The sequence below is a fragment of the Helicoverpa zea genome, chromosome 10 (assembly GCF_022581195.2).
Source record: "Helicoverpa zea isolate HzStark_Cry1AcR chromosome 10, ilHelZeax1.1, whole genome shotgun sequence".
In the NCBI taxonomy this organism is placed as follows: Eukaryota; Metazoa; Arthropoda; class Insecta; order Lepidoptera; family Noctuidae; genus Helicoverpa; species Helicoverpa zea.
Genome location: NC_061461.1, coordinates 6,498,664 through 6,511,057, shown reverse-complemented (window position 1 = coordinate 6,511,057; position 12,394 = coordinate 6,498,664). Strand labels below are relative to the sequence as shown.

The 12,394-nt window shown below is 36.3% G+C and overlaps 1 long non-coding RNA gene across 1 annotated transcript; it reads left to right on the top strand.

The window, feature by feature from the left end:
- Positions 1 to 6,227: 6,227 nt before the first annotated feature.
- Positions 6,228 to 6,753, top strand: LOC124633837. Its single transcript, XR_006984785.1, has 2 exons — positions 6,228 to 6,389; positions 6,529 to 6,753. It is a non-coding gene; the product is annotated as an uncharacterized LOC124633837 (long non-coding RNA).
- Positions 6,754 to 12,394: the final 5,641 nt, after the last annotated feature.

The following is a 12,394-nucleotide window of genomic DNA, read 5'->3' as shown; positions in this document are numbered from 1 at the left end:
TTCTGAGGCTGTTAAAATCGGACACGTATGCATTCAGTACCACGGAGACTCGGCCGTGCAGCAGTTCTACTGCGGCGCCAGCGTGTTCGTGACAGGCGGCTACGGATTCCTCGGCAAGCAGCTAGTGGAGGAATTCTTCACGATACTATTTCTCAATTAAATAAAAATTCTTCCCTTACAAATGACAGCTAATGTCAAATCGCAATATCGTTTCTTTCGCATTTACAATATCAGTAAGAATTAGCAGCTTCTTAACTTAATATCGTTCATGGTGTTCCATACTGATTCCCATTTTTGTCGACGAGGAAATGCCTTCGGATCATATTACAATCGTGCGATCGACATTATTGATGACGCTAATCAATGTTGTTATTGGCGTCATCAATCAGTGTCGATTAGAACGATTCATGTTTATTGTCGAGAGCTGATCCGATCAGCTTCGCGTTGATCACACTATCGATGTCATGATCAGCTTTTGGTGAATTGATCGATTGTTTAGCTAGTGCTTTGACTTTTCTATTGGTGTAGTGTTTATGATTGTGATTGATGTCAGTGAGATTGGATAGCTGTTTCCCGTGGTTTCAGTTGCGTCTCGAGGAAATCCTGCATCTGAATAAAAACTTATATAATTGTAGCCATTCTCAATTGATCGGCTATCTAACACAGTAACACAGTTGTAGGGAATTATGGTATTTTACAATGTACCCGTGCGGATGTAACTTCGCCACAAACTCCTCTTTGACTGGTATAGGTAATTATCAAACACAAACAGTAAGTTTCGTAGTCAAGACCTACATACCTATACTATCAATAACTACTACATAGTACGTCTATCAACATCATACGTACTTTATAGACATGTGTGGAACGCCTTGCGGCACGGCGGATCAACGATTTGAAGAATGTGGCGAGTTGCAGTTGGAAGCGGGCTGCATTAGTTCTGAATGAAATTTCTTTGCGAAGAGTCTTCATAGCAAATACATATGTTGGTATATAAAGTTGATATGTTATAGCCACACTCTGTAGTTTTCCAATTTCAGGTTCAGCGGTATCTGATTAAACGGTCTTCAGATGGTTGAAGGTGGGATGATTAGTTATTAGGGTCGTATTTGTGTGTAGGTAGGTACATATGTGCCATTTTCGCACGTTTGTCTAGGATCTTTTGTCTAGGTCTGCAGAATTTGTGCATCCGCTTCATTTTTGGCCTCCGAAAGTACGATCATGTGTCGGAATTTCGGAACCAGTTGAAGTGGCTGCCTATTCGGCGGCGTAGAGACGCTCACGTTCTTTCTTTTCTTTACTCTGTTCTTCACAATCCTGTCACTCCAAGTTACCTTCGTGAACGCTTTGAGTTCCTCGTTCCCAGAGGCAAACCTTGTCGCTCTTCCTTATCTCTTCTGCTTCGTGTCCCATCCCACACTTCAAGTCGCTATGATGGATCATTCACTGTTCGTGCTGTTAGGCTGTGGAATACCCTTCCGCATTCTATACGCGAGAGCTCATCATTGGATATGTTTAAGAGACGAGTTAAGGAACATTATTTATCATTATGACCTGTGTATATATTTGTATATATTATATTGTATATATTTTATATAATTATAAAAGGTATATATTTAATTTATTAAGATATTATACATATATATTATTGTTATTAGTATAACGTTGCACATTCGCCCTACCCCATCAAATCACTCTTTCACTCTAAGGTTGGCTGTAAGAGAACCCAACACTGGGTTAAGCTCGCCGTTGTACATAATGTCTCCGTTTTCAGTGTGTCAAATGTATTTATGTGTGCAATAAAGAATAATATATATATAATATCAGTAAGTATTGGTTGGTGCCTTGACGATGAATAGTTAGGTTGGTACAATAGGTAAACTATACATCGGTTTTGAATGTATGTATGAGAAAAGTAAGATAGTACCTTAGACCTTAGTTCCTAGACTTATTTATTTTCAGTCATTGCTGGCTTCACTTCAACAATGTATTAGTAAACTTAAGCAATTAGGTAACTATCTGTAGCAAATAACTCTATTGCTGTATCGACCTAACTCGGCAATAGGTTTGGTTTATTGATGAAATTCCTAATCGCTTACCTCTCGGTAGAACTTCGTACCGAGAGGTAAGCGATTCAAGGGATGAAAAATTAAAATTATGTTGTTTGATGTTTATGTTTTTATTAGGAGCTAAAACTTACTGTACTGACTTTTATCACAGGAGATGCTTATTTTTCTATATAACAATGGTAAACGTGATACGGTTTTACATTAATTTAATATGGAATGGATTTACAATGGCATAATTGTCTAATTGGTGGTTTAATTAACCCCTGTTCTTCACGTGCTGGTAGATTTCGTGGCCAGTGCCGATCGCACTAATAGCTCCGAATCCAGCTTTCTGTAAAACAAAATAAAAAATAATTAATACATTTGAATAAAGCTCATCAAAGTGATGTTTCCATCGTAGGTAAGTTTTAAGTAAATAATAGGAAATTTCACAATACTTACAATAGCCTTAGCTCCCTTCCTGAGTGCACTGCCGGTTCCCTTGGGTGCTGCGCTCGCGCCGCCCATCAGCATGGCGAAAACCGCCAGCACAAGAACAACTAAGCCGAACAGTTTCATGTTGATGGAGATGCCTTGCTTCTTCTCTATGAACGAATGATAACTTACGCTTCCCTAAGCTAGCTTATATACCACAGAGCGCGCAGATGACTAAGCTTCAATGATTATCATTTTGCCCGCTGTAAAACCCATGATGTTTACCTCAAACTTAAGCTTTTGTGGACAAACGAGTTGTGAATGTTGAAACGAGTATAGGAACTTTTTGGTCCGTTGCCAAGTATATTCCCTGCTATAGATGGGAACACGAATCTTCGGTTCTTAAATACTTAGGTATTTTTTACGTAATCGGACTGGACAAAGACTGGACTTAGTAAACACGTGCCTAACTAAGAGTAGGTAATTTAAGCTACTTTTAATTCGGGTGTGAGAAGTAAGTAGTTCAAACAAAGTTAGTCTACGATATAATTTTGTGGATAAGCTGACAACGGAGGGAACGAAAAAGTGAGTTCGCACCCGAAAATGTGAATCGAAAAAACTCGTCATAATAAATTAAAATATCAAAATACAGAGTACCAGCGTCGTCGCTCGAAGCTGTGAACGTGGAATAAAATAAATGGAAGCATTCTACTTAGTACAACCTACATCATTCATTCTTATTCAACCAACAGCGACTAAAGAAACCTTTTCGCAGCCGTAGTTCCTTTTGTGAGATTTGATTTTATTCTAAAAGCCAGCGCCATGCAAATAACAAAAGAATTTTATGTTTTCGAGTCCTTTGTACCTACAGTTTATAACGTAGGTAGGTCTGAGAATGCACCTTCGAGATTTTCATAGTATTTTCTTTAACACTGGCTGTTTGCCGCGGTTTCACCTTCTACCCGTACACGGACCATGCCATATGCACAAACAAAGATAAAAAATGTTTCTTCTTTATTATATTAACTTTAATATGACTACGTATATAAGCACCTGTGTTTGCTTGACATTACATTGATAGATTACATCGCACGAATGTCCCATCGCAGGTAAACGTGAAGGTTTCGATTTGTGGGCTTTCATACAAAGACCAAACACCTGAATAAAATAATTACACACAGTTAAATAATGGCCAAATATTGGCCACAGTTTACCCTATTATAATAATTTTGTTACATTTGTCATTGGTTTCTTTTTAATTTAAATCCAAAAATATTTTCTCGTTTTAATAGATTTCAAAAAGCGTGTTTTTTAAATTAATAAAATCTTTAAAAAACGCCACGATTTCCTTATCATATTGACGATATAAATTTCTTAGTTAAGTATACTTAAAGCTCATCAATACAACCGATATTAAATAATATGAGGTACAATTCTAAAAAACCACAGTGAAAAACCCCTCAAATGATTGAATTCCTTCGTCTATGTCTTTTTCCTCATATTCTATATCTAAAGAATAATAATTTATTATTTCTTAGTGCGTGACGCGGTTAATAAATGGAAAGGTCACAATAAAATGTGTCATCATGAAACTGTTGGGTATTCCTGACCAACATCATGGCCCTTGCGATTTTATGGCCTTCTGGTGAAACTTGCGGAAAATTCAAAGCTTCTAACGTACGGGAACAACTGAACCTAAGTATTTGTTTATTTTTGTAAATATTTTTTTGAAAAGAAATGATAATAATGAATACTAAAATATACTGCTTATCAATCCTTTTCTTTACCCATAGAATTTATAGGTAGGCAGTATTTTCAAGTATTTGCCAATATTTGCCAAGATAGACATAAAAAAGTATCACAATGTACCTACCTACTATACCTTTTTTTTTTCTGACGTCAAAAATCATCAAATGACCCCTCCCGCTGTGGGTTAGCAGCAGTGAGGGAGTGTCAGACTCTTACTGACTAAAAACCGTCGTGTTCCGTCATAGGCCGTTTATGTACCAGGGCCGCGGTATTGTCTACAATACCTATCATTGAGATTTTTCTAAGTAGGTATATTTTCCAGTTAGTAAAAGTCTGACTGGTCCCGCTGCATAAAAAGGATATATTACCTTGAGAATGACATGATATCCATAAATTATGGGTTTCAATCGGCTCGCAGTTTTTTGAATTTTTGTCTAAGGCAGTAAGTCGCCTGTGTAGATCTGCACCTATGTAAGTATGTAGGCAGTGGTTGCATACAGCTGCAGCTGCGTGCAATTTGGTGTTAACTTGCAACTCTAGCAAGCTATCTTCATGCGGTTAATTACAAACGATAGAACTTGGCGAGAACCCTGTCTGCATCCTATTTGCAATACATAGAGCTGTATTAATTAATTTGCAGTAGAAATTTCGTCAACTGCGACAACACGCAGCATGTGCGAGATAATTAAACGGGTAGGGGGGAATATTGTAGTCACAACTTTCAAAATTCCTACCTATGTTTAGTCTATCAACTCAGGACTACTTATTTATATGTACATAGTATTTTAATTTGTAGTCTCTTTCTCTGTCTAGGTGTGTTTATCTATACTAATATTATAAAGAAGAAAACTTTGTTTGTTTGATTGAAATGGATAAACTCAAAAACTACTGGACCGATTTTAAATATTCTTTCACTATTAGAAAGCTATATTATTCGCGAGTAACATAGGCTATATTTTATCCCAGTGCGGGCAGTAGCTCCCACGGGACGCGGGTGAAACCGCGGGAAAATGGCTAGTGTATTATAAAATTGTATTAAAAATCTATTAATTGGAATGGGTAAAAGCCGTGATAAAAGTTTCATGAATTTCGTAGGTAAGTTCGGAGATAATCCTACCCATCACAGTGTTTTGAATACTTTTGGGTAAAATGTTATTCAGTTGTAAAATCTAAATTTTTTTTTTTGTTTATCTTTTCTTTCTCCTGCCCTGTTCCCAAATATTACTTGGGGTCGGCGCAATATGTCATTTTCTTCCATTTTCCCCTGTCACTCGTCATACTGACACTCACTCCCTTCCTATTCATATCATCTTTCAGGCAATCCATCCATCTTTTCTTAGGTCTTCCTCTTCCTCTCCATCCATCTACATTCATACTTAGCACACACTTTGTTGCATGCGTATCATCCCTCCTCATTACATGTCCATACCACGACAATCTTCTACTTCTCATCTTTTCTGTAACTGGCGCTACTTTCAGACTTCCTCTAATGTAATCATTCCTCACTTTATCCATTCTTGTAACACCACACGTTGTGGTTTTGTTTATAACGGTATAATTATACCTACCATTAATTATGGAAACCCATTAATTAAGTATGTAAATAAAATCAAGCGGTACCTCAGATGACAACTTATGAAAAAATAAAAAATAAAATTTTACGAGTACAAAATACTCAGCTGAATCCGGTTAGACCGGAGGCCGGCCCCAAAATAGTTGGGAAAAAGGCTCGGGAGATGATGATGAGTACAAAATAGTTTATTATTAGATATTCTACTCCCGTCACTAAAGAATAATAATACATAAGTACAACGATTCATTCAACGTGTTTACTACGCGCGGTTCATTGAGATTAGCTACTAGGAAACTCTTGCTAAAGTGACGAAGCACGAAAAAACCCTATAGGCATTTGAAGATGTTTGAGGACTGACATTCCCATAGAATATAATTCCTTATATAAGCATAGAGTGTCAAAGGAGGATCGTCACTTGTTCTTGGTCTTCAAGACATCGACTACTGTCTCTTCAATTGCTTCTCATCATCATGAAGCTGTTCGGTATGTTGGTGCTGATGATGGCAGTGCTCGCGCTGCTGTCAGGAGCCAGCGCCAGTCCTAAGGGCATCGGAGGCGCGCTCAGGAAGGGCGGCAAAGTTATTGTGAGTAATTTGCATGTTAACTTTTGCCAAATATATTTTTCAAAGTTTTTTATATAGGTACCATACAAAGCATAAAGTTAATATAATTTTGTGTTAAGAATGTAACAGACTTTTCTTTATACTTTATATTTCTTTTCAGAAACACGGCCTCAGCGCAATTGGTGTCGTGGGAACCGGCCATCAAATATATCAGCAGTCCCAACAGCAGTGAAAATGGACAAAACTAACAGCCATGTTACTCCACAACCTACATATTTATTGTGTAATTTATACATATATTATTTTTACATTTATTGTGTAATAAAAACCATCTTATTATGTACAGCGAATCTACCTCTTTTAATAAATAAACTATGAATTATAATTCCATGGTATTTTTTATGTAGGTGTTGCATATTGGTGTCGTTTTCAATTTTCCGCCGTAATGTCGGCATGCTAAATTTTGCAACATTGAATAACTTAAAAACAATTACTAAAAGATTTTGATTTTAAACTCAATCATTATTTTTCTTACATAATATCAATAGACACACAATGACATTAACTTATCTCTTACCCTAATTTATTTAAAAAAAAAATTGGTTTGAATAATTTTCTTTCCTTATGGTTATATTTCCCTATATGTATTCTTGGATTCACATCAATAGTGCGACGGCTGAGATGTAGATAACATACGAGCTCTCGATCAGTTGTCATCATCATGTCGGGCGTTCATTAGTTTTGTCAGGAGCAGGCTGGTAGATAGATAGATGGACGACTAACCAACAGAGAATATGTAAAAAAATACTGGTTGGATAGGTATAAGGTGAGTATGTTGCTACTGGCATTTACAAATTGTATCCAAACGCACAAAGTAAAACGTCGATACTTGGGTACCTTTACCTACTCGTACGTACCTACCTACCTTTGTGCCATGCATCAAACGATAGCTGTAGGTGATTATCTCAACCCGACCGATAGTCCCACCGGGTTCGTTTCCGTTAAATTGAAACAAAGCATCTGTGTTTTTAGACCGTCCTACTTAGTATGTATAAATATGTGGCATACCTAGCTGCAATGTTTGTAAATAAAGGAATTCCCATATTGTCCGGTACGAATTCTTGTAATTGATAGTAATTATTATGCTTAGTTATTTATCCTCAAGTTAGTGAATTCACTAACTTAACACTGCGCACTGAGGAGTTTAATTTTATATGTTATTGATATACAATCAAACAAGGCAGCATATTTCATATCAACATTTTCAGGATTCTGGATTTGAGACCAGATTCGAATTCAAAAAGAGAGTAGACTACCCTGGTTATTCATATTGATTTTATTGTACTCATATTATTTTACATTGAGTTTTAGAGTACCCTTAAACAGTCGGCCAACGACGGTTGGCCCCATGGTCGATGAGAAAATCGTCAATCAATCAAAGTTTTTAGTCAGTCTGATACCGGCCAAATCTGATCGTTGTTATCTGCGCATTAGGTACCATTCATCTTCATTTATGAGCCCAAACAAACTATCGGCCTAAAAACTGCAGTGTGCTCTTAAAATCATTCGGTAAACCTGGGCTTGTTATATTTCCATATTCATCAGTTCTAAAATCGTGTTAACGTTTAGAGCAAAGCCACGTGAAAGTGGAAGTCTCTGAAGCATGCATCGCAACGTCGTTTTAAGTACCTAAGTTCAAGGTCGTTTGATATAGCTTTAATATAATATATTATATTATGGGTATCTAGTTCAGAAATACGAAACACCTGTCAGGACGTGTCAGATTTTCAGAAAATCGATATTCCAGAAATTCTTTCAATTTCTTGGTTAGTGCTATGGGGAGGCGCTACTTAGTAGTCATACCATTACTGTATGTGAACGTTCAGCGTTGGTCAGCACGCCTGAAGCTAAACGAATCAGCCACTGAAACTGTTCACATTCTGATTATTGGATTACGTTTTTCATCACTTTATTTTGGCAAGCACGAAAATAGATAGGGTAATCCTACAATACCTACTTATGAACTTCTCAAAATCTTCTAGGTACTACTCCAAGCATCCAGTGCAGCTAAGTGAAAATAAAGCAAATACTATCACCTAGTTCATAAGCAAAGTGTTCCTTTAAAGAAATTGAAAGTATTTCTGGAATATCGATTTTCAGAAAATCTTTACTACGCATATCATATACCAGCGGTTTCACCCGCATCCCGTGGGAACTACTTCCCGTACCGGGATAAAAGCCGGGATAAGTAGCCCATAGCCTTCCTCGATAAATGGGCTATCTAACACTGAAAGAAATTTTCAAATCGGACCAGTAGTTCCTGAGATTAGCGCGTTCAAACAAACAAACAAACAAACTCTTCAGCTTTATAATATTAGTATAGATTATAACAAACCAATTTTATGAGTATGAGCCTAGCTGAGTGCAACTAGGTATATAATAAGTATGTCTGTGCTCACTAATAGGGAACAATAAATTGTGTAAAATATGCTTCTAAGCCGGAAAGTTTATCTTATATATAAAGGAAGATGTTGTTGTTCAAGTTGAAACATAATGTGTTTGGATTAACATTTATTTAAAAATTTATTAATAGTCACAATTTTAATGAATATTTGAGGTAATATGGAGGCAGGCGCGACGGACTGCACTTATGTTAAGTTAAACCTAGTTGGAAGCTTCTCTATTGGTGGTTTTGCTGGTAGATCTCGTGACCAGTTCCAATAACGCCGATCACGCCCAGTCCATGTTTCTGTAAATAAAGCCAATTTTCATTAGTGTCGAAAAGTTTTCCTAAGCTTCAGTTCTGTTGGGACGAATTAATGTCTTAAATATTTGTTCCGTAATTGGGAGTATTAAAAGTGTTATTACAAAGTTTTCCTGAAGACTTCATTTTTACATAAAAGAAACAAGCTTGATCAGAACAAGGTTCGTCAGCATAATAAACATTTGTACTCACAATAACTTTGCCGCCCTTCTTGAGCGCGCCTCCGATGCCCTTAGGACTGGCGCTGGCTCCCGACAGCAGCGCGAGCACTGCCATCATCAGCACCAAAATACCGAACAGCTTCATGATGATGACAAAATATCAAAACAATTGACTATTGCTTAATAGAAGAAGTTTAAACTTCGAATGATGTATGATTGACATTCGAATTCCCTTTATATAGTCATCAAACTAATACGAGTATATCACAGTCTGTAGTGTCGCGAGAGGGTTTTTCGTCTTAGTCATTTACCTAAGCTTAGAAAACTGTGTATGAAGAAGCACGTGGACAATAGGGATAATCAAAATAGAATGCTACGGGAGTTTCGCAGAACGTTTTACGTCACGCGTACTTACCATTAATACCACAAAATTGTTATTGTTCTTTTAAATCACAATTTGTTGATTTCACACAAGTAATTTATTATAGATACTAGTGCATATCCTTAAATCAAAAAATAATCTATTACAATAACATACCCGGTTCAGCAGATGGTCTAATAAAACCCCTCTGCACGAAAATGCCACGTAAATTGAGCTGTATATTTAAAATTTACATATATTTTTCATAACGAGAGGCATAAGTACCTTTTTTACTCGACTGCCAAGAAGGTTTATGTTTATATTCATGCAACGTTAGAGGGGTTGTTTGTTTATAATTAATATTTTTTTCCGTTTTTTCGGACTTTGTTTTACTTCCCAAGATAATATTATCTGTGGAAACAATCTGCATTTCATAAAACGCAGCGGATAAAACAATCAGTAAACGGTTCTAGGTAGAATATTTGAGATGTTCTACCTAGAATATGTGCCTACTTATTTATTTTAAATCTTTGCATTCATCATCATCATCATCAGCCTATCGCAGTCCACTGCTGGACATAGGCCTCTCCAAGTGCACGCCACTGAGATCGATTTTCAGCAATCAATCTTTGCATTATTTTAACACAATTGTTCATCGATACCGGGTCACGAAACGGTGTCCATAATTGTTTTGGTCTGGGAAAAAGAACTGAAATTGAGAATTTTATTGCATGTCGCTTAGGCTAAAATATGTCATCGACGTAAATCATTAGGTAAATAAAAGTAAGTACACATTATTTTTGGAGTAGTAGATAGTAGGTAATTTATTTTTAGGGTGTCACTCGTCATCCACAACGCCAAAAACATATAGTCTGTTTTTTAATCTCGTAGACTAAATTGACACTTGCAAAATGTCAAACATACAAATAATGTTGCAAGCTTTTTTGTGCAGTGTTGTATTTATGATACCGGTTTGTTGAATCGTAAGTTTTTATCTCCAATAGACGAATTAGATATTCATTCAAAGTTTTATATTTACAATTCACGTACGTATACACGGCTGCATGACGTGTTACAAACTGCCAGGGATACCTGACCACGCAATGCCATGCGTAATCATCAAGAATAAGCCCATTATTTCAGGATGACTTATTGTAAAAAAACGATACCTGATTTTATTAACGCTAAGTTTCGGTCGTGCCACATCACTATTTAAGAATTTGCAATAAACTAACAACACTCGTAATGTCAGTTTAGTCTACGAGATTAAAGAACAGACTATAGATTACATATTTAAATGGTCTTATTTCGAATGTTTACGTTGTTCGTTGAGCTTTATCACGCACAACGTATATTAAATTGTGCTTACTAGGAAACTAATGCTGCAGTGACGTAGTACGAAAAAACCCGGTAGGCGTATGGAGAACGATCAGCAGCGACTTTCCCACATGAATATAATTCCTTATATAAGCGTTAAGTGTCAAAGAAGGATCGTCACTTGTTTCTGGTCCTCGAGACATCAACCACAGTTTTTTTAAGCACGCGATCTTCAATCGTTTCTCCTCATCATGAAGCTGTTCGGTATGTTGGTGCTGATGATGGCCGTGCTCGCGCTGCTGTCGGGAGCCAGCGCCAGTCCTAAGGGCATCGGAGGCGCGCTCAAGAAGGGCGGCAAAGTTATTGTGAGTACCGATTTCATTTGTAATTTTATTAATATTAAAATCATCTTATACGGGTTATGTAGAGGATATTTAGTTAGGAAATCTTTCAGTTGCATGGATTTGACAGATTGTAGGAATTTCTTTATATGTAGATTTAAACGTACATTTACCTAATGGATCTCTTAAGTTTAACTCAAAACAGTTTACTTACGTTGACTCTCGTTGCTTTAGTACTAAGAACTTTTCAAACCGAGTGAGGTTTAATTTTCTAAGTATAAGTACCTAGTAGTTGCCATTTTCAAAACAGGGATGTTTAATAATTTTCAATTTCAATTATTTTCAGAAACATGGGCTGAGTGCAATTGGCGTGATTGGCACAGGACACGAAATCTACCAACAAACTCGTAATTAATTAAAATATGTTTCGAAATTCTGCTAAATTAATTAGGTACACATTTGTGTGTAGATACCTATGTACAAACAGATATTAATTAATTAATTATTTTAATGTGCCAAATAAATTATTTTACCATGTCAATGTTAGGTATTTCATTTGATAAGTACTTTCCTACGTTGCGTAACTGTTAATCGCACTCCAAACTAAATAAAAGCATTATTTATAATCAATTATAATACACATCTATAATCAATATATTTTTTTTACATGTCCGTTACAACAATTGAGAAAAGGCTATTCGCAAAACTCATGTGGTATTTTATATTTTTAGGAATCTTATTTCCTACTTTATTTCTCTGCTAAGATCTAGTCTTAAGCTTAGCCGCCATATGCAGAGAGCTATTTGAAAGCATTACCTAACATATATTACCTAACACCTTAGCAAATAAAGTTCATACAATATCTTTGTATCTTTATTACCTACTAGCCGTTTTCCCGCGATTTCACCCGCGTCCCGAGGGACCTACTGCTCGTAGCGGGATGAACTATAGCCTATGTTATTCGCATATTGTATATATACCTATGTTTATTTTAGCTTTTTATCGAGTTTATCGATTACAAACAAACAAAGTTTTCCTGGTGTTACGAAGGTACGAGTATCTATACATATAATAAATCTGTA